A 21,114-nucleotide genomic window follows, 5' to 3' on the forward strand; every position below is an offset into this window, starting at 1 on the left:
ATCATATGTATCATTTTACGCTCCGTTTGCAAAAAGACAGTGCAACACGAGGACTTCTCAGGAGGTTACCGATCCTAGTACTACTCTCGCCCAAACATGCTTAACTGTATAGTTCGATGGGATCTGGTGCATTAGTGCTGGTATGATCACACCCCTTCCATTCCGCATTGTAAATACATATACCCCTTCTCTTTTCCTCCCCTCTCCCGTCATTTTTTTTCGTTGTGCGCGCATATTGCATCTCTGTTTCTAGTTCTAATATCAAGAAAAATGCCCCAGCACCTCCACTTATGCCCAGATTAAAGGACCACCCACCACACCTTTTTTTTTCCTTGTTCTACTATGTAAGATGCTCTTAATGGCTCTCTTATCACGTGGTGGATTATAAATGAGTGCACAAAAAAAGTAAGCAAAATGTCCCAGCGCGGCGACTCACGCTTACAAATGAACCAGCGGACTATGGCTCCGGTTGCCTATAATGTTTGGTGCCCTGTCCGTAAAAAGACAGGTGTAACACAAGCACTTCCCAAGAAGTCACTCATCCTAGTATTACTCTCGCCCAAACACACTTAACTATAGATTATGATGGGATACGATGCATTAGTGCTAGTATGATCCCTCCCAATCTATTCCTCACTTCAAATACATATACCCCTTCTCTCTCCCGCCCCCCTCCCATCATTTGTATCGCTCTGTGTGTACACTGCACCTCTACTTCGAGTTGTAATATCAAGTAAAATGCTCCGTTGCCTCGATTCACGCCCAGATGAACGGACCACCCGCCACACCTCTGTTTTGCTTGTTCTATTATTTTTGATGCTCGTAATGACACTCTTATCACGTGGTGGACTATAAATGGATGCACGAATAATATTAAGAAAAAGACGGGTGCAATACGAGTACTTCCCAGGAGGTCACCCATCCTAGTACTATTCTCACCCAAGAACACTTAACTGCGAAGTTTTGATAGGATCCGGTGCATTAGTGCTGGTATGATCGCACCAGTTTCATTCCGTACTGCAAATACATACACTCCTTCTCCTTCCCTCCCCCTCCCATCATTTGTGTCCTCGTGCGTGCACACTGTATCTCTCCTACTCGTTCTAATATCAAGTAAAATGCCCTGGCGACATGACTCACATTTGTGAATAAACCAGCAGATCATAGTTCTACTCCCGCGTAAAGTCGAACGACCCATCTACAAATAAATTGGTGCAACATGAGGACTTCCCAGGAGGTCACCCATTCTAGTACTACTATCGCCCCGCTCCCGACATTTGTTTTCTTGTGCGTGCACACTGCACCTCTGCTTCTCGTTTTAATATCAAGTAAAATGTCCCAATGTCGTGACTCACATTTGCAAATAAACCAGCAGACCATAGTTCCCGTCGCGCGTAACGTCGAACGATCCGTCTGAAAAAAATGGGTGCAACACAAGGACTTCCCAAGAAAATGGGTGAAATATAAGGACTTCGCAGGAGGTCACCCATCCTAGTACTACTCTCGCCCAAGCACCCTTAACTATGGAGTTCTGATAGAATCCATTGCATTAGTGCTGATATGATTGTTCATGTTTCATTCTACACTGCAAATACATTCACTTTTTCTCCTTCCATCCCCCCTCCGGTCATTTGTTTCTTTGTGCGTGCACTCAGCATCTCTCCTTCTCGTTCTAATATCAAGTAAAATGCCCCAGCACCGTGACTCACCTTTGCGAATGAACAAGCAGTTCATAATTCCATTCGCGCGTCACGTCAAATGACCCATCTGAAAAAAAATGAGTGCAACACGAGGACTTTTCAGGAGGTTCACCCATCCGAGTACTACTCTCGCCCAAGCACACCTAACTACGGAGTTCTGATTGGATTCGGTGAATTAGTGCTGGTATGATCGCACCTGTTTCATTTTGCGTTGCAAATATATGCACTCCTTATCCTTTCTTCCTCCTCCCGTCATTTGTTTCCTTGTGCATTAACACTTCACCTCTCCTTCTCGTTCTAGTATCACTTAAAATGCCCCTGCATCTTGACTCACATTTGCATATAAACCAGCAGACCATAGTTCCAGTCGTGCGTAAGATCGAACGACCCATCTGAAAAAAAATGGGTGCAACAAGAGAACTTCCCAAGAGGTAACCCATCCTTGTACTACTTTCTCCAAAGAACACTTAACTGCGTAGTTCTGATGGGATCCGGTGCATTTGTGCTGGTATGATCGCACTTGTTTCATTTCGTGCTGCAAATACACTCCTTCTCCTTCCCTCCCCCCTCCCATCATTTGTTTCCTTGTGCGTTCACACTGCACCTCTCCTTCTCGGTCTAATATTGATTAAAATGCCCCTGCTTCTTGACTCACAATTGTCGTATAAACCAGCGGACCATAGTTCCAGTCGCTCGTAACATCGAACAACCCGTCTGAAAAAAACTTGGTACAACATGAGGACTTCCCAGGAGGTCACCCATTCGAGTACTACTCTCGCCATAGCACACTTAACTGCGGAGTTCTGATGGGATCCGATGCATTAGCGCTGGTATGTTACATCACCTGTTTAATTTCGCGCTGCAAATACATATACTCCTCCTCCTTTCTTCCCCCTCCCGTCATTTGTTTCCTTGTGCGTGCGCACTGCACCTCTCATTCTCGTTCTAATATCAAGTAAAATGCCACGGTGCCGTGACTCACATTTGCGAATAAACCTGCGGACCATAATTCAAGTCGTGCGTAACGTCGAAAAAATCATCTAAAAAAATAGGTACAACACGAGTACTTCCCAGGAGGTCACCCATCCTACTACCACTCTCGCCCAAGGAAACATAACTGCGGAGTTCTGATGGGATCCGGTGCATTAGTGCTGGTATGATCGCACCTGTTTCATTTCACGCTTCAAAAAAACACAAACCTTCTTCTTCCATCCCCACTCCCGTCATTTTTTTTCTTGCGCTTGCATACTGCACCTATGCTTCTCATTCTAATATCAAGTAAAATGTCCCAACGTCGTGACTCACATTTATAAATAAACCAGCGGACCATAGTTCCCGTCGCGCGTAACGTCGAACGATCCATCTGAAAAAAATGGGTGCAACACGAGGACTTCCCAAGAAAATAGGTGAAATATAAGGACTTCGCAGGAGGTCACCCATCCTAGTACTACTCTCGCCCAAGCACCCTTAACTGCAGAGTTCTGATAGAATTCATTGCATTAGTACTGTTATGATGGATGTTCCATTCTGCGCTGCAAATACATACACTCTTTCTCCTTCCATCCCCCCTCCGGTCAATTATTTTTTTGTGCGTGCACTCTGTATCTCTCTTTCTTATTCTAATATCAAGTAAAATGCCCCGGCACCGTGACTCACCTTTGCGAATGAACTAGCGGTTCATAATTCCATTCGCGCATAACATTGAACGACCCATTTGAAAAAAAATGAGTGCAACACGAGGACTTCCCAAGAGGCCACCAATCCAAGTACTACTCTCGCCCAAACACATTTAACTACGGAGTTCTGATGGGATCTGGTGCATTAGTGCTGGTATGATCACACCTAATTCATTTCGCGCTACAAATATATAAACTCCTTCTCCTTTCTTCCCCCTCCCGTCATTTGTTTCCTTGTGCATTCACACCTCACCTCTCCTTCTCGTTCTAATATCAATTAAAATGCCCCTGCATCTTGACTCATATTTCCGTATAAACCAGCGGACCATAGTTCCAGTCGCGCGTAACGTCGAACGACCCATCTGAAAAATAATGGGTGCAACACGAGAACTTCCCAGGAGATAACCCATCCTTGTACTACTTTTGCCAAAGCACACTTAACTGCGGAGTTCTGATAACATCCGGTGCATTTGTGCTTGTATGATCGCACCTGTTTCATTTCGTGCTGCAAATACATACACTCCTTCTCCTTCTCTCCCCCCTCCCATCATTTGTTTCCTTGTGCGTTCACACTGCACCTCTCCTTCTCGTTCTAATATCGATTAAAATGCCCCTTCTTCTTGATTCACATTTTCGTATAAACCAGCGGACCATAGTTCTAGTCGCGTGTAACGTCGAACTACCCGTTTGAAAAAAAATTGGTGCAACACGAGGACTTTCCAAGAGGTCACCCATCCAAGTACTACTCTCACCCAAGCTCACTTAACTGCGGAGTTCTGATGGGATCCGGTGCATTAGTGCTGGTATGATTGCACTTATTTAATTTCGCACTGCAAATACATATACTGCTTCACCTTTCTTCCCCCTCCCGTTATTTGTTTCTTTGTGTGTGCGCACTGCACCTCTCATTCTCGTTCTAATATCAAGTAAAATGGCACGGCGCCGTGACTCACATTTGCGAATAAACCTGTGGACCATAATTCAAGTCGCGTGTAACGTCGAAAGAATCATCTGCAAAAAAATGGGTGTAACACGAGTACTTCCCATGAGGTCACCCATCCAAGTACTACTCTCGCCTAAGCACACTTAACTACGCAATTCTGATGGGATCCGGTGCATTAGTGTTGGTATGATCGCACCTGTTACGGCCCCGGAAATAAAAATGAAAATGTATGTATTAAAAATTCTAAGTGCAAAAGTGAAATAAAAATTCTTATTTACATCCCTTACACAATAACCATAAACGTATTCAACGTGAGAAAGAATAAGCTAATTAAAGAAAATACTCGAAATGAACACTATAAATAGAATTATAAAATCTTTAGGCGTCTAACTCGCCATCTTCTTGCAGAATGGGCTCGGGAACCACGTTCTCCTAATCTGAAATGGTGAAGTAAGGAATAAGCTACACTAGCCCAGTAAAGACATCACACTATCTCACTACCACAGAATTAAAGGTTGGTAGAAAACAAAAACGATCAATGGAGCATAACTTATAACAAACTCATTTATTAATAATAAAAACCTTTACTGTCCACTTACCTCGGTGAGATTCATGAAAATAACATATGAAAACAATAACATTATAACCATCATAAAATCATATACACTTTTTTACATAACACATGTTATACTTTTGTACTTCAATAATCAGACAACAATTCTCCTTTTTTACCAGCCTACTAGTATCCATGGGGATCCATAGGGGGTCCTCGCTACACGTGAACCATCAACATTAATATCTTTATTCCAAGGCCGTCTCCATACCCCGTCCTGTATGGGCGCCAAAACTATAAACCTCAATACCACTTCCGGTATGAGGGTGAAACGGGCCGTCCCCATACCCCGTCCGGTATGGGCGCCAAAATACATAAAGTCTCCATACCCAGTCTGATATGAGAGACCACGTTCTCGGTAGGGTTCCCTATGGACTCGGTTCGTCCACCATCTCCCAGGATATCTAGTGAGGCTGTCGACATTATCCATTTATCAATCCACATACCTTTTTTCATTTTTCTTGGTCTCAATTATCCAATCAAACATAAACACGTAAATCAATAATGAACACCAAGCAAGACGACACAACATCGGGTTCACCATAATTCAAACCATAATAAATGAAACAAGGATTCATGCATACGAAATCATAAAATAACCACATCAAGTACCACATTGCATTTAAAACTATAAAATAGATTAAACAACAACTGACCTACAAATACACCAGATTCGGGCTCCATTAGCAACCTTAAGTAATTATACACATCCATTAATTTCGCGAATACCGTTTTATCATTTATTGAACTTTAATACCGTGATAGGAAATAGGGTGAGAGGTCCTTACTTATTTCGAGGTCTGAAATTGACTTTACATTGTGCCTACGTGCAGTCCCTAGATTCCCTGAATTTTTTCCTAGAAACTGAAACATGCTTCCGGTACCTGCACGTGTCCCAAAAAAAATTCCAAATTAGACCCAAGGCCCTTTCGGTCAAATTGGAATTCCGGCACGGCGGCTCTACCGTGCTCCGGCGTCGGCACAGCCGCCATCGGCGGCGATCCACCTCAGGTTGGCCGTTTTCGGCCGAGTTTGGCCCAACTTGCATTGGTTCCTGCGATAAAACAACCTAGGGCCCTCGGTGGGCCAAAAAATCACGAAAAATCGAGACTTACCAGCGGCAGAGCTCTCGGGTGCGGCGGCTTCTCCGGCACGAGTCGCGATTTGATGTTTTGCTCCAGTCAACCTGTAAAAAAAAAGGACGGTGATTACAGTGGTGTAAAAATTGCATCGAACAGGAACCGAGAAGGGCCTCATCAGAGGCAAAAACTGAGGAAAGCTTCGACGGCGCCGCTGGACTTTGGCGGTGTTTTCTAGCTGATTGGCCGATGGTTTGGCTCCGATTTGGCCATAGGCGGATTCAGCATCGAAAAATGAGCCAAGGGGAGAAAATTTACCTCGTTTGGCGGTCGAAAAATGCTCTGGTGCGGCGGCGTGTGGCAGCGGCCGGCTCCTCCGGTGACTGGTTCTTCTTTTCCGACGAGGGTACTGGCGGCTAGGGTTTGGGGTTAGGTGTGGGTGAGGTTATTTATAACCTTCATCTTTTAATCTCAAGCGTCCATCATGATTTAATCTGGACCGTCCGATCGCGATTAAAATAAGAATAAATCTGGACCGTCCATCGCGATGCGATCTGGGCCGTCTGTGCGTGATTCAATCTGGGCCGTCTGCGCGCATGAGATCTGGGCCATCCGTGCGCGTGAGATCTGGGCCGTCTGTACGCGTGAGATCTGGACTGTTCGATCGCGTGCACGCGGATCGCCCATGTGGCCTCTTGCGTCAGCGTCCTTGCCACGCGGCGTGTTCTGGTTGGCCAGGGCTGCTGAACGGGCTGCTGACGTGGCACAACTTTTCTAAATTGCGTTTTGACCCCCGGTTTTCGATTTTCTTTTCAAAAACATCCCCATAATCCAAATTTTTACCCTTTTTTCCCAAAATCAATTTCAATTAAATCCCAAAAATAATTTTACCCTAATTTATTATTATTATTATTTTTATTTCTATTAAATTAAATTAAAACTTTATAAATTAAATATTAAAATAGAATAAAATTAAACAAAAATTCTAATAAAAATTAAAATAAAATAAATAATAAAAAATACAAATTTTGGGTGTTACAACTCTCCCCCCCTTAAAGAAATTTGGTCCCCCAAATTTGCCTCTTACTCTTGGTCGAACAAATGGTGATACTGGGCTCTAAAATCTGATTTTAGCTCCCAGGTAGCCTCCCTTGGCGAGTGGTTCTGCCACACTACCTTTACAAATGATATTTTACGGTTGTAGAGTATTCTACTCTTTCGGTCTGTGATACTGACTGGGACTTCCTCATAAGATAAGTCCCCTTGGAGTGGGAGCGGTTCATGAGCCAAGACATGAGAGGGGTCCGGGTTGTACTTATGTAGCATGGATACATGGAACACATTGTGGACCTTGGAGAGCTCTGGAGGCAGTGCTAGTCCATAGGCAGTAGTACCAATCCTATCTAAGATTTCAAAAGGTCCAATAAATCGGGGGTTCAGTTTTTCCCTCCTGCCGAACCTACTAATTCCCTTGAAATGAGTGACCTTAAGGAACACCCGGTCGCATTTCTCAAACGCTAGATCTCTCCTCCGAGTGTCCGCATAACTCTTTTACCTACTCTGAGCTGTCTGAATGTTCTTTCTGATTTTAACTATTTTAGACGTGGTCTCTTCTACCAACTCCGGGCCGAATAATCTTCTATCACCCACTTCTTCCCAATAAATCGATTATCTGCATGGGTGCCCATATAACGCCTCATATGGAGCCATGCCGATGCTCGCTTGGTAGCTCTTGTTGTAGGCAAACTCTATCAGGGGTAGATGGTCATCCCAATGGCCCCCAGAGTCAATGACACAAGCTCGGAGCATATCCTCAAGTGTACGAATTGTTCTTTCTAATTGTCCATCAGTCTGAAGATGGAAGACAGTACCGAAAGACAGTTTTGTTCCCATGGCTTGCTGAAAGCTACTCCAAAACCGAGAAGTGAACCTAGGATCCCTGTCGGATACCACTGTCACTGGAACTCCATGCAATCTGACTATTTTTCGGATATACATTCTTGTTAACTTGTCCAAGGGGTTGCTCATCCTGATGGCCAAGAAGTGGGAAGACTTGGTAAGTCAGTCAACAATTACCCAAATGGCGTCATGTCATGAACGTGCCTTGGGTAATCCCATTATGAAGTCTATGGTGATGTATTCCCACTTCCACTCCGGGATCGGTAAAGGCTGAAGTAGCCCACCTAAGTGCTGATGCTCTGGCTTGACCTACTGATATACCAAATATTTGGATACAAAGACGGCTATGTCTCTCTTCATCCCATTCCACCAAAACCGGAGTCGCATGCTTTGGTACATTTTGGTACTTTCGGGATACATGGCAAACTTCGAGCTGTGGGACTCTGTCATGATGTCTCTCTTTAACTCACTGTTGTCTGGGACACACACCCTGTCTTGGAACCGGAGTAACCCATCGGCAGATACTCAGAATTTTGAGCTCGCTCCCTGTTTTGTATAGATCTTGCGTGCTACTAGGGCGGGGTCGACTGACTGGGCTTCTCTTATTCTCTAGATTAACTCGGGCTGGACTGTCAGGCGGCCCAAACATGTGACTCTCTTTAGGTCCTGAAGTCGAACCTGTTGAGAACATCTGCCACCACATTGCCCTTACCTGGATGGTACAAGATATCACAATCATAGTTTTTAAGGAGTCCCATCCACCTTCTCTGACGCATGTTGAGATCCTTCTGAGTGAATATATGTTTCAAACTCTTATGATCGGTATAGATCTGAAAGGTCTCCCTGTATAAATAATGGCGCCAGGTTTTCAAGGTGTGTATGATTGCGGCAAGCTTTAAGTCATGGGTGGGGTAACTTCTCATGATTCTTTAACTGTCTGGACCCATAAGCTATGACTTTCCCATGCTGCATTAGGACACAACCCAGGCCTAGATGGGAGGCATCACTATAAACTGTATATCCCCCCGATCCACTCGGTAAAGCCAACACGGGTGCAGTAGTCAGCCGCTTCTTTAATTCTGAAAAACTTCTTTCACAGTCTTCGTTCCATTCGAACTTGGCATTTTTTTTATGAGTCGGGTTAAGGGAGCCGCTAGACTAGAGAATTCTTTGACGAACCTGCGGCAATAACCTGCCATTCCCAGGAAGTTGCGGATTTCCTTAGCTGATGTCAACTTCTCGCAGCCAAGTACCGCTTCAACCTTTTCGGGATTAACTGATACTCCTTCCTTCGATATGATGTGTCCTAAGAAGGCGGTCTGCTCAAGTTAGAATCCACACTTACTCAACTTTGCATATAGCTTCTTTTTTCTGAGGACCTGCAAAACTTGGGCAAGATGGTGAACATGTTCTTCTCTGCTTTTTGAGTAGACTAAGATGTCATCGTTGAACACAGTAACAAATTGATCCAAGAACTCTTTAAAGACTCTATTCATTAGATCCATAAAGATGGCCGGGGCTTTGGTTAGCCCGAATGGCATGACCAGGAACTCATAGTGTCCGTATCTGGTTCGAAAGGCTGTCTTGAGGATGTCTTCTGTTCTTATTTTCACCTGATGTTAACCTGATCGCAGGTCTATTTTGGAGAAGACTTGTGCACCCTGCAGCTGATCGAAGAGGTCATCAATCCTGGGAAGGGGATATTTGTTCTTGACTATGACCTTGTTCAATCCTCTGTAATCAATACACAGTCTCCATGTTCCATCTCCCTTCCTGGCAAAAGTGACTCTGGCACCCCAAGGGGACATACTATGTATAATAAAACTATTGTCTTGCAATTCAATGATCTGTTTCCTCAACTCTTCCATCTCAATGCGGCTCATGCGGTAAGGAGCAACAGAAATGGCTGGGTGCCTGGTTGTAGGTCTATAGTGAACTCGACTTCTCTGTCCACTGGCAGTCTGGATAGTTCGTCCGGAAACACATCTAAAAAGTCTCGGATTACCGGAATCTCTTGGATATAAATTTCTTTCTTGGGCTTGTCCTGCACCATGACCGGGTCGACGTCGGCATCCTGTTGGGTGAGGTTGTAAACCCTGCCCTGAAAAGGAGGTCTTCCTTGGTTCTGGTTCCTCGGGCACTCTCTCGCATAGTGTTGTGCACTACCACATATGAGACAGGTGTTGTTGAGGCGGTAGCATGATCGGTCCCCGTGATCCCTGCCACAGTGCTGGCAGATCTTTCCACGTGCTGCCCCTGGAGCCTGAGGAGGGATCTGGATCACTGGTCTGGGCCTCTTATTTAGTTGGACCGGCGCAGTAGGTGCTGGTCTGCGGGGTGGAGCTGAGGGACTCTTATTCGCGCGTAACATCGAACGACCCATCTGAAAAAAAATGGGTGCAACACGAGGACTTCCCAGGAGGTCACCCATCCGAGTACTACTCTCGCCCGAACACACTTAACTGCGGAGTTCTGATGGGATCCGGTGCATTAGTGCTGGTATGATCGCACCTGTTTAATTTCGTGTAGCAAATACATACACTCCTTCTCCTTTCTTCCCCCTCCCGTCATTTGTTTCCTTGTGCGTGTGCACTGCACCTCTCGTTCTCATTCTAATATCAAGTAAAATGTCACGGCGCCGTGACTCACATTTGCAAATAAACCTGCAGACCATAATTCAAGTCGCGCGTAACGTCGAAGGAATCATCTGCAAAAAAATGGGTGCAACACGAGTACTTCCTAGGAGGTCACCCATCCTACTACTACTCTCGCCCAAGTAAACATAACTGCGGAGTTCTGATGGGATCCGGTGCATTAGTGCTGGTATGATCGCGCACCTATTTCATTTCGCGCTTTAAAAACACACAAACCTTCTCCTTCCATCCCCGCTCCCGTCATTTATTTTCTTATGCGTGCACACTGCACCTCTGCTTCTCGTTCTAATATCAAGTAAAATGTACAACGTCGTGACTCACATTTGCGAATAAACCAGTGGACCATAGTTCTCGTTGCGCATAACGTCGAACGATCCATCTGAAAAAAATGTGTGCAACATGAGGACTTCCCAAGAAAATGGGTGAAATATAAGGACTTCGCAGGAGGTCACCCATCCTAGTACTACTCTCGCCCAAGCACCCTTAACTGCGGAGTTTTGATAGAATCCGTTGCATTAGTGCTGGTATGATCGCTCATGTTTCATTTTGCGCTGCAAATACATACACTCTTTCTCTTTCCATCCCCCCTCCCGTCATTTGTTTCCTTATACATGCACTATACATCTCTCATTCTCATTCTAATATCAAGTAAAATACCCCGGCACCATGACTCACCTTTGCGAATGAACCAGCGGTTAATAATTCCATTCGCGCGTAACTTCAAACGACCCATCTGAAAAAAAATGGGTGCAACACGAGGACTACCCAGGAGGTAACCCATCCGAGTACTACTCTCACCCAAGCACACTTAACTGCGGAGTTCTGATGGGATCCGGTGCATTAGTGCCGGTATGATTGCACCTGTTCCATTTCGCGCTGCAAATATATACACTCCTCCTTTCTTCCCCCTCCCGTCATTTGTTTCCTGGTGCGTTCACACTTCACCTCTCCTTCTCATTCTAATATCAATTAAAATGCCCCTTCGTGTTGACTCACATTTGCGTATAAACCAGCGAACTATTGTTCCAGTCGCGCGTAAAGTCGAACGAATCATCTGCAAAAAAATGGGTGCAACACGAGTACTTCCCAGGAAGTCACCCATCCTACTACTACTCTCGCCTAAGCAAACATAACTGCGGAGTTCTGATGGGATCCGGTGCATTAGTGCTGGTATGATCGCACCTGTTTCATTTCGCACTTCAAAATCACACAAACCTTCTCATTCCATCCCCGCTCCCATTATTTGTTTTATTGTGCGTGCACACTGCGCCTTTGCTTCTCGTTCTAATATCAAGTAAAATGTCCCAACATCGTGACTCACATTTACGAATAAACCTGCGAACCATAGTTTTCGTCGCGCGTAACATCGAACGATTCGTCTGAAAAAAATGGGTGCAACACGAGGACTTCCCAAGAAAATGGGTTAAATATAAGGACTTCGTAGAAGGTCACCCATCCTAGTACTACTCTCGCCCAAGCACCCTTAACTGCGGAGTTTTGATAGAATCCGTTGCATTAGTGCTGGTATGATCGCTCATGTTTCATTTTGCGCTGCAAATACATACACTCTTTCTCCTTCCATCCCCCCTCCCGTCATTTGTTTCCTTGTGCGTGCACTCTGCACCTCTCGTTCTCGTTCTAATATCAAGTAAAATGTCACGGCGCCGTGACTCACATTTGCGAATAAACCTACGGACCATAATTCAAGTCGTGCGTAACGTCGAAAGAATCATCTACAAAAAATGGGTGTAACAAGAGTACTTCCCAAGAGGTCACCCATCCTACTACTACTCTCGCCCAAGGAAACATAACTGTGGAGTTCTGATGGGATCCGGTGCATTAGTGCTAGTATGATCGCACCTGTTTCATTTCGCGCTTCAAAAAGACACAAACCTTCTCCTTCCATCCCCGCTCCCGTCATTTGTTTTCTTGCGCTTGCACACTGCACCTATGCTTCTCGTTCTAATATCAAGTAAAATGTCCCAACGTCGTGACTCACATTTGCGAATAAACCAGCGGACCATAGTTTCCGTTGAGCGTAATGTCGAACGATCCATCTGAAAAAAATGGGTGCAACACGAGGACTTCCTAAGAGGTCACTACTCCTAGTACTACACTCGCCCAAGCACATTTAACTGCGGAGTTCTGATGGGATCCAGTGAATTAGTAATGGTCTAATGGCACCTTTTTCATTCCGTGCGGCAAATACAGACACTCATTCTCCTTCCCTCCCCCCTCTTGTCATTTGTTTCTGCACACTGCACCTCTCCTTCTCGTTTTAATATTAAGTAAAATGCTCTGGCGCCGTGACTCATATTTACGAATAAACCAGCGGACTATAGTTCCAATTGCGCGTAACGTCGAACGACCCATCTGTAAAAAAATTGGTGCAACACGAGGATTCCCAGAAGGATACCCATCCTAGTTCTACTCTCGCCCAAGCACACTTAACTGCGGAGTTCTTACGGGATCCAGTGAATTAGTGATGGTACAATTGCATCTATTTCATTCCGCGCTGCAAATACATACACTCCATCTCATTCTCTCCCCCCTCTTGTAATTTGTTTTCTTGTGTGTGCACACTGCACCTCTCCTTCTCGTTCTAATATACAGTAAAATACTCCGTCATCGCGACTCACATTGCAAATAAACCAGCAGACCAAAGTTCTAGTCACGCGTAACGTCGAACGCCCCATCTGAAAAAAATAGGTGCAACACTAGGACTTCCCAAGAGGCCACCACTACTAGTACTACACTCACCCAAACACAGTTAACTTCGGAATTCTGATGGGATCCGGTGCATTAGTGATGGTATAATGGCATTTGTTTCATTATGCGATGTAAATACCTACACTCCTTTTCCTTCCCTCCCCCCTCCCGTAATTTGTTTCCTTGTGGGTGCACATTGCACCTCTTCTTCTCGTTCTAATATCAAGTAAAATACCCCAGCGCCATGATACACATTTACGAATAAACTAGTAGAGCATAGTTCTAGTCGCGCAAAACGTTAAACGCCCCATCTGAAAAAAATAGGTGCAACACGATAACTACCCAGGAGGTAACCACTCCTAGTACTACACTCACCCAAGCACATTTAACTGCAGAGTTCTGATGGAATCCGGTGAATTAGTGATGGTATAATGGAACCTGTTTCATTTTGCGCTGCAATTACCTGTTTCATTCTGCGTGCACGCTGCACCTCTGCTTCTCGTTCTAATATCAAGTAAAATGCCCCAAAGCCGTGACTCATATTTACGAATAAACCAGTGGACCATAGTTCTAGTCGCTCGTAACGTCAAACGACCCATCTGCAAAAAAATGGGTGCAACACGAGTACTTCCGAGGAGGTAATCCATCCTAGAACTACTCTCGCCCAAGCAAACATAAATGCGGAGTTCTGATTGGATCCGGTGCATTAGTGATGGTATGATCACACCTGTTTTATTCCGCTCTGTAAATTCATATACTCCTTCTCATTCCCTCCCCCCTCTCGTCCTTTGTTTCCTTGTGTGTGTACACTGCACCTCTCCTTCTCGTTCTAATATCGATTAAAATGCCCCCATGTCGTGACTCGCATTTGCATATAAACCAGCGGACCATAGCTCCAGTCGCGCGTAACATCAAACGACCCATCTGAAAAAAATGGGTGCAACACGAGTACTTCCCACGAGGTCACCCATCCTAGTACTACTCTCGCCCAAGCACACTTAACAGCAGAGTTCTGAAGGGATCCGACGCATTAGTGCTGGTATGATCGCACCTTTTTTATTATGCGATGCAAATACATACACTCCTTCTCCTTCTCTCCCCCCTCCTGTCATTTGTTTCCTGGTGCGTGCACACTGCACCACTCTTTCTCGTTCTAATATCAAGTAAAATTCCCCGACGCCATGACTCACATTTGCGAATAAACCAGTGGACCATAGTTCAGGTCGCGCGTAACGTCGAACGACCAATCTGCAAAAAAATTGCTGAAACATGAAGACTTCCCAAGAGGTCACCCATCCTAGTACTACTCTTGCTCAAGCACACTTAACTGCGGAGTTCTAATTGGATCTAGTGAATTATTGATGGTATAATGGCATCTGTTTCATTCCGCGCTGCAAATGCACACACTCCTTCTCTTTCCCTCCCCCCTTCCATCATTTGTTTCCTTGTGCGTGCACACTTGACCTCTCCTTCTCGTTCTAATATCAAGTAAAACGTTCAGGTATCGTCACTCACATTTGCGAATAAACCAGCAGAACATAGTTCCAGTCGTGCGTAACGTCGAACGACCCATCTGCGAAAAAATGGGTACAACACGGGGACTTCCCAGGAGGTCACAACTCCTAGTACTACACTCGCCCACGCACATTTAACTGCGGAGTTCTAATGGGATCTAGTGAATTAGTGATGGTATAATTGCACCTGTTTCATTCTGCGCTGCAAATACATACACTCCTTCTTTTTTCCTCCCCCCTTCCGTCATTTGTTTCTTTGTGCGTGTACACTACACCTCTGCTTCTCATTCTAATATCAAGTAAAATGTCTCGGTGCCATGACTTAAGTTTGCAAATAAACCAGCGGACCATAGTTTTAGTCGTGCGTAATGTCGAACACCCCGTAAGAAAAAAAAAGTTGCAACACATGGACTTCCAAGGAGGTCACGACTTCTAGTACTACACTCGCTAAAGAACATTTAACTGCGGAGTTAAGATGGGATCTGGTGAATTAGTGATGGTATAATGCCACCTGTTTCATTCTACACTACAAATACATAGACTCCTTCTCCGTCCCTCCCCCCTCCCGTCATTTGTTTCCTTGTGCGTGGAAACTACACCTCTAATTCTCGTTCTAATATCAAGTAAAATGACCTCGCACTGTGACTCACATTTGCGAATAAACTAGCGGACCATAGTTCCAGTCGCGCGTAACGTCGAACGACCCATCTGTAAAAAAATAGGTGCAACATGAGAACTTCCTAGGAGGTCACCCATTCTAGTACTACTCTCGCCCAAGAACACTTAACTACAGAGTTCCAACGAGATCCAGTGCATTAGTGCTAGTATAATGGCACCTGTGTCATTCTGCGATGCAAATACATACACTCCTTATCCTTCCCTCCCCCCTCAAGTCATTTGTTTCATTGTGCGTGGACACTGTACCTCTCCTTCTTATTCTAATATCAAGTAAAATGCTCTGGTGTCATGACTTACATTTGCGAATAAACCAGCGGACCATAGTTTCAGTCGCGCGTAATGTCAAAGGACCCATCTGTAAAAAAATGGGTGAAACACGAGGACTTCCTAGGAGGTCACCCATCCTAGTACTACTCTCGCCCAAGAACACTTAACTACAGAGTTCTAACGGGATCCGGTGCATTAGTGCTAGTATAATGGCACCTGTGTCATTCTGCGATGCAAATACATACACTCCTTATCCTTCCCTCTCCCCATCAAGTCATTTGTTTCATTGTGCGTGGACACTGTACCTCTCCTTCTTATTCTAATATCAAGTAAAATGCTCTGGTGTCATGACTCACATTTGCGAATAAACCAGCGGACCATAGTTTCAGTCGCGCGTAATGTCAAATGACCCATCTGTAAAAAAATGGGTGAAACACGAGGACTTCCTAGGAGGTCACCCATCCTAGTACTACTCTCGCCCAAACACACTTAACTCTGGAGTTCTAATTTGATCCGGTGAATTAGTGATGTTATGATCGTAGCACTGCAAATACATACACTCCTCCTTCCATCCCCCCTCCCGTCATTTGTTTTCTTGTGCATGCACATTGCAACTCTCATTCTCGTTATAATATCAAGTAAAATGACCCTGCGCCGTGACTCACATTTGCGAATAAACCAGCGGACCATAGTTCCAATCGCGCGTAACGTCGAACGACCCATCTGTAAAAAAATGGTTGCAATACGAGGACTTTCCAGGAGGTCACCCATCTTAGTACTTGTAACGGTCCTAGAAATTTAAATGAAGATGTATGTATTAAAAATTTTAAATGCGAAAGCGTAATAAAAATTTTGATTAAGATCCCTTACACAATAACCAAAAACGTACTCAAAACATGAAAGAATAAGCTAATTAAAAGTGATACTCGAAATAAAAACTATAAATAGAGCTATAAAGTCCTTAGGCGTCTAACTCGCCGTCCATCGCGATGTGATCTGGGCCGTTCATGCCTGATTGAATCTGGGCCGTTCGTACGTGTGAAATCTGGGCCGTCCGTGCGCACATTTGATCTGGACCGTCCGTACGCACGGGAATGGATCTGGACCGTCTGATCGCGCGCACGTGGATCGCCCGCGTGGCCCGTCCCGTGTCAGCATTTCCTTGCCACGCGGCGTGTCCTGGTTGGCCGGGACTGCTGATTGGGCTGCTGACGTGGCACAACTTTTTTAAATTGCGTTTTGACCCCCTGGTTTCTGATTTTCTTTTCAAAAACACCACCAGAATCTAAATTTTCACCCATTTTTCTCAAAATCAATTTCAATTAAATCCAAAAAATAATTTTACCGTATTTTATCATTATTATTATTTTTATTTTCACTAAATTAAATTAAATTAAATTAAATTAAATTGAATAAAAATCTTATAAATTAAATATATATAAAAAAATAAAAAAAATAAAAAAAATTAAACTAAAATTCAAAAACAAAAATAAAATAAAATAAATAATAATTTGGGTGTTACAGTACTACTCTTGCCCAAGCACACTTAAATGCGGAGTTCTGATGGGATCCAGTGCATTAGTGCTAGTATGATCGCACCTGTTTCATTATGCGCTGTAAATAAATACTCTCTTTCTTCTTCCCTCCCCCCTCCCGTCATTTGTTTCCTTGTGCGAGCACACTGCACATCTGCTTCTCGTTCTAATATTAAGTAAAATACATCGGTGCCATGACTCTCATTTGCGAATAAACCAACGGACCATAATTCCAGTCGCACGTAACATCGAACGACCCATTTGTAAAAAAATAGGTGTGACACGAGTACATCCCAATAGGTCACCCATCCAAATACTACTCTCACCCAAGCACACTTAACTTCAGAGTTCTGATGGTATCCGGTGAATTATGAATGGCATAATGGCACCTATTTCATTCAGCGCTACAAATACATATACTTCTCCTTCCCTCCCCCTTCCCGTCATTTATTTCCTTGTGCGTGCACACTGCACCTCTACTTCTCGTTCTAATATCAAGTAAAATACCTCGGCACCGTCACTCACATTTGCGAATAAACCAACGGAACATAGTTCGAGTCGCGCTTAACATCGAGCGACCCATCTACAAAAAAATGGATGCAACATGAGTACTTTCGAGGAGGTCACACATCTTAGTACTACTCTCGCCCAAGCAGATTTAAATGCGGAGTTCTAATGGGAACCAGTGAATTAGTGCTATTATGATCGTACATGTTTCATTTCGCACTGCAAATACATACACTCCTCATTTCCTCCCACCTCCCATTATTTGTTTCCTTGTGTATGTACACTGCACCTCTCCTTCTCGATCTAATATTAAGTAAAATGCATCGGCGACGTGACTCACATTTGCGAATAAACTAGTGGATCAAAGTTCTAGTCGTGCGTAACATCGAACGACCCATCTGCAAAAAAATGGGTGCAACACGAGTACTTCCCAAGAGGTCGCCCATCCTAATACTACTCTCGCCCAAGTACACTTAACTGCGGAGTTCTGATGGGATCCGTTGAATTAGTGCTGGTATGATCGCACCTGTTTCATTCCGTGCTGCAAATACATACACTCTTTTTCCTTCCCTCCCCTCTCCTGTCACTTGTTTCCTTGTGCGCGCACACTGAACCTCTGCTTCTTTTTATAATATCAAGTATATACACCGGCGCCTTGACTCACATTTACGAATAAACCAGCAAACCATAGTTCCACTCGCGTGTAACGTCAAACAACCCATCTGTAAAAAAATGGGTGCAACACGAGTACTTTCCAAGAGGTCACCCATCCTAATACTACTCTCGCCCAAGCACGCTTAACTGCAGAGGTCTGATGGGATCTGGTGAATTAGTGATGGTATAATGGCACCTATTTCATTCGGCGCTTCAAATACATATACTCCTTCTCCTTCCCTCCCCCCTCCCGTCATTTGTTTCCTTGTACGTGCACACTTTAACTCTCCTTCTCATTTTAATATCAAGTAAAATGCATCGGCACCGTGACTCACATTTGCGAGTAAACCAGCGGACCATAGTTTCAGTCGTGCGTAACGTCGAACGACCCATCTGGAAAAAAATGGGTGCAACAAGAGTACCTCTCAAGAGGTCACCCATCCTAGTACTACTCTCGCCCAAGCACACATAACTACGGAGTTCTGATGTGATTGGGTGCATTAGTGTTGGTATGATCACACCTGTTCATTCCGCGCTACAAATACATACACACCTTCTCCTTCCCTCCACCCTCCCGTCATTTGTTTCCTTGTGAGTGCACACTGAGACTCTTCTTCTCGTTCAAATATCAAATAAAATGCCTTGGCGTCGTGTCTCACATTTGCGAATAAACCAACGGACCATAGTTTCAGTGGCACTCAACGTCGAACGCCCCATCTGAAAAAATAGATGAAACACAAGGACTTCCCAGGAGGTCACCACTCCTAGTACAACACTCGCCCAAACACATTTAAATGCGGAGTTATGATGGGATCGGGTGAATTAGTGATGGTATGATGGCACCTAGTTCATTATGCGCCGCAAATTCATACACATCTTCTCCTTCCCTCCACCCTCCCGTCATTGGTTTCATTGTACATGCAAAATGCACATCTCCTTCTCGTTCTAATATCAAGTAAAATGCATTGGCGCCATGACTCACATTTACGAATAAATCAGCAGACCATAGTTCCAGTCGCGTGTAACGTCAAACGATCTGCAAAAAAATGGGTGCAACCCGAATACTTCCCAGGAGGTTAACCATCCTAATACTACTCTCGCCCAAGCACACTTAACTGTGGAGTTTTTATGGGATCCGGTGAATTAGTGCTGGTATGATCGGACTTGTTTCATTCCGCGCTGCAAATACATACACTCATTCTCCTTCCCTCCCCCCTCCCGTCATTTGTTTCCTTGTGCGTGCACACTACATCTCTACTTCTTTTTCTAATATCAAGTAAAATACTCCAGCACCTTAACTCACATTTGCGAATAAACCAGCGGACCATAGTTCCAGTCGCGCGTAACGTCGAACGATCCATCTGCAAAAAAATGAGTGCAACACGAGGACTTCCCAGGAGGTCACCACTCCTAGTACTACACTCGCCCAAGCACATTTAACTACGGAGTTCTGATGGGATCCGGTGAATTAGTGATGGTATAATGACACCTGTTTCATTCCGCGCTGTAAATACATACACTCCTTCTCCTTCCCTCCACCCTTCCGTCATTTGTTTCCTTGTGCGTGCACACTACACCACTTCTTTTCCTTCTAATATCAAGTAAAATGCGCTGGTGCTGTGACTCACATTTGTGAATAAACCAGGGACCATAGTTCCAGTTACGCGTAACATCGAGCGACCCATCTTTAAAAAAATGGGTGTAACACGAGTACTTCCGAGGAGGTCACCCATCCTAGTACTACTCTTGCCCAAGTACACTTTAATGCGTAGTTTTGATGGGATCCGGTGTATTAGTCCTTGTATGATCGCACCTATTTCATTTCACGCTGCAAATACATACACTCCTTCTTTTCCCCCCCTCCCGTCATTTGTTTCCTTGTGCGTGCACACTGCACCTCTCATTTTCGTTCTAATATCAAGTAAAATGCCTTTGCACCGTGACTCACATTTACGAATACCCAGCGGACCATAGTTCCAGTCGCGCGTAACGTCGAACGTCCCATCTCCAAAACAATGAGTGCAACACGAGTACTTCCTAGGAGGTCACCCATCCTAGTACTACTCTGGCCCAAGCATACATAACTGCGGAGTTCTGATGGGATCCGGCGCCGTGACTCACATTTGCGAATAAACCAGCGGACCATATTTCCAGTTGCACTTAATGTCGAACGCCCCATTTTAAAAAATAGGTGAAACACAAGGACTTCCCGGGAGTTCACCACTCCTAGTACTACATTCGGCCAAGCACATTTAACTGCGAAGTTCTGATGGGATCCGACGAATTAATGATGGTATGATGGCACCTGTTCCATTCTGCGCTACAAATACATACACTCCTTCTCCTTCCCTCCCCCCTCTCGTCATTTATTTCCTTGTGTGTGCACACTGCACCTCTCCTTCTTGTTCTAATATCAAGTAAAATGTCCCGACACCGTGACTCACATTTGCGAATAAACCAGCAGACTATAGTTCCAGTCGCGCGTAACGTTGAAGGACCCATCTGCAAAAAAATGAGTGCAACACGAGGAGACCACCCATCCTAGTACTACTCTTGCCCAAGCATAACTGCGGAGTTCTGATGGGATCCGGTGCATTAGTGCTGGTATGATCGCACCTTTTTGATGCTGCACTGTAAATACATACACTCCTTCTCCTTCCCTCCCTCCTTCCCTCATTTGTTTCCT

At 44.6% G+C, this 21,114-nt stretch overlaps 1 non-coding gene and 20 pseudogenes across 1 annotated transcript; all 21 read right to left on the minus strand.

Moving 5' to 3' along the window:
* Positions 1-36: 36 nt before the first annotated feature.
* LOC148255844 (5S ribosomal RNA) lies at positions 37-154 on the minus strand (annotated as a pseudogene).
* Positions 155-885: 731 nt separating this feature from the next.
* On the minus strand, positions 886-1,004 carry LOC148255845 (5S ribosomal RNA; annotated as a pseudogene).
* A 1,099-nt stretch (positions 1,005-2,103) lies between these two features.
* On the minus strand, positions 2,104-2,222 carry LOC148255846 (5S ribosomal RNA; annotated as a pseudogene).
* Positions 2,223-2,425: 203 nt separating this feature from the next.
* LOC148255847 (5S ribosomal RNA) lies at positions 2,426-2,543 on the minus strand (annotated as a pseudogene).
* Positions 2,544-2,749: 206 nt separating this feature from the next.
* LOC148255848 (5S ribosomal RNA) lies at positions 2,750-2,868 on the minus strand (annotated as a pseudogene).
* Positions 2,869-3,425: 557 nt separating this feature from the next.
* Positions 3,426-3,544, minus strand: LOC148255849 (5S ribosomal RNA; annotated as a pseudogene).
* A 205-nt stretch (positions 3,545-3,749) lies between these two features.
* LOC148255850 (5S ribosomal RNA) lies at positions 3,750-3,868 on the minus strand (annotated as a pseudogene).
* A 206-nt stretch (positions 3,869-4,074) lies between these two features.
* Positions 4,075-4,193, minus strand: LOC148255851 (5S ribosomal RNA; annotated as a pseudogene).
* A 205-nt stretch (positions 4,194-4,398) lies between these two features.
* LOC148255852 (5S ribosomal RNA) lies at positions 4,399-4,517 on the minus strand (annotated as a pseudogene).
* Positions 4,518-10,304: 5,787 nt separating this feature from the next.
* Positions 10,305-10,423, minus strand: LOC148255853 (5S ribosomal RNA). The gene has a single exon (XR_015819589.1). It is a non-coding gene; the product is annotated as a 5S ribosomal RNA (ribosomal RNA).
* Positions 10,424-10,628: 205 nt separating this feature from the next.
* On the minus strand, positions 10,629-10,747 carry LOC148255854 (5S ribosomal RNA; annotated as a pseudogene).
* Positions 10,748-10,981: 234 nt separating this feature from the next.
* LOC148255855 (5S ribosomal RNA) lies at positions 10,982-11,102 on the minus strand (annotated as a pseudogene).
* A 206-nt stretch (positions 11,103-11,308) lies between these two features.
* Positions 11,309-11,427, minus strand: LOC148255856 (5S ribosomal RNA; annotated as a pseudogene).
* Positions 11,428-11,629: 202 nt separating this feature from the next.
* Positions 11,630-11,748, minus strand: LOC148255857 (5S ribosomal RNA; annotated as a pseudogene).
* A 1,200-nt stretch (positions 11,749-12,948) lies between these two features.
* On the minus strand, positions 12,949-13,066 carry LOC148255858 (5S ribosomal RNA; annotated as a pseudogene).
* Positions 13,067-14,207: 1,141 nt separating this feature from the next.
* LOC148255859 (5S ribosomal RNA) lies at positions 14,208-14,326 on the minus strand (annotated as a pseudogene).
* A 1,180-nt stretch (positions 14,327-15,506) lies between these two features.
* Positions 15,507-15,625, minus strand: LOC148255860 (5S ribosomal RNA; annotated as a pseudogene).
* Positions 15,626-15,831: 206 nt separating this feature from the next.
* On the minus strand, positions 15,832-15,950 carry LOC148255861 (5S ribosomal RNA; annotated as a pseudogene).
* A 2,233-nt stretch (positions 15,951-18,183) lies between these two features.
* Positions 18,184-18,302, minus strand: LOC148255862 (5S ribosomal RNA; annotated as a pseudogene).
* A 205-nt stretch (positions 18,303-18,507) lies between these two features.
* LOC148255863 (5S ribosomal RNA) lies at positions 18,508-18,626 on the minus strand (annotated as a pseudogene).
* A 1,174-nt stretch (positions 18,627-19,800) lies between these two features.
* LOC148255864 (5S ribosomal RNA) lies at positions 19,801-19,919 on the minus strand (annotated as a pseudogene).
* Between the last annotated feature and the right edge of the window lie 1,195 nt (positions 19,920-21,114).

The sequence above is a fragment of the Carica papaya genome, chromosome 5 (assembly GCF_054855325.1).
Source record: "Carica papaya isolate Zhongbai chromosome 5, ASM5485532v1, whole genome shotgun sequence".
In the NCBI taxonomy this organism is placed as follows: domain Eukaryota; kingdom Viridiplantae; phylum Streptophyta; class Magnoliopsida; order Brassicales; family Caricaceae; genus Carica; species Carica papaya.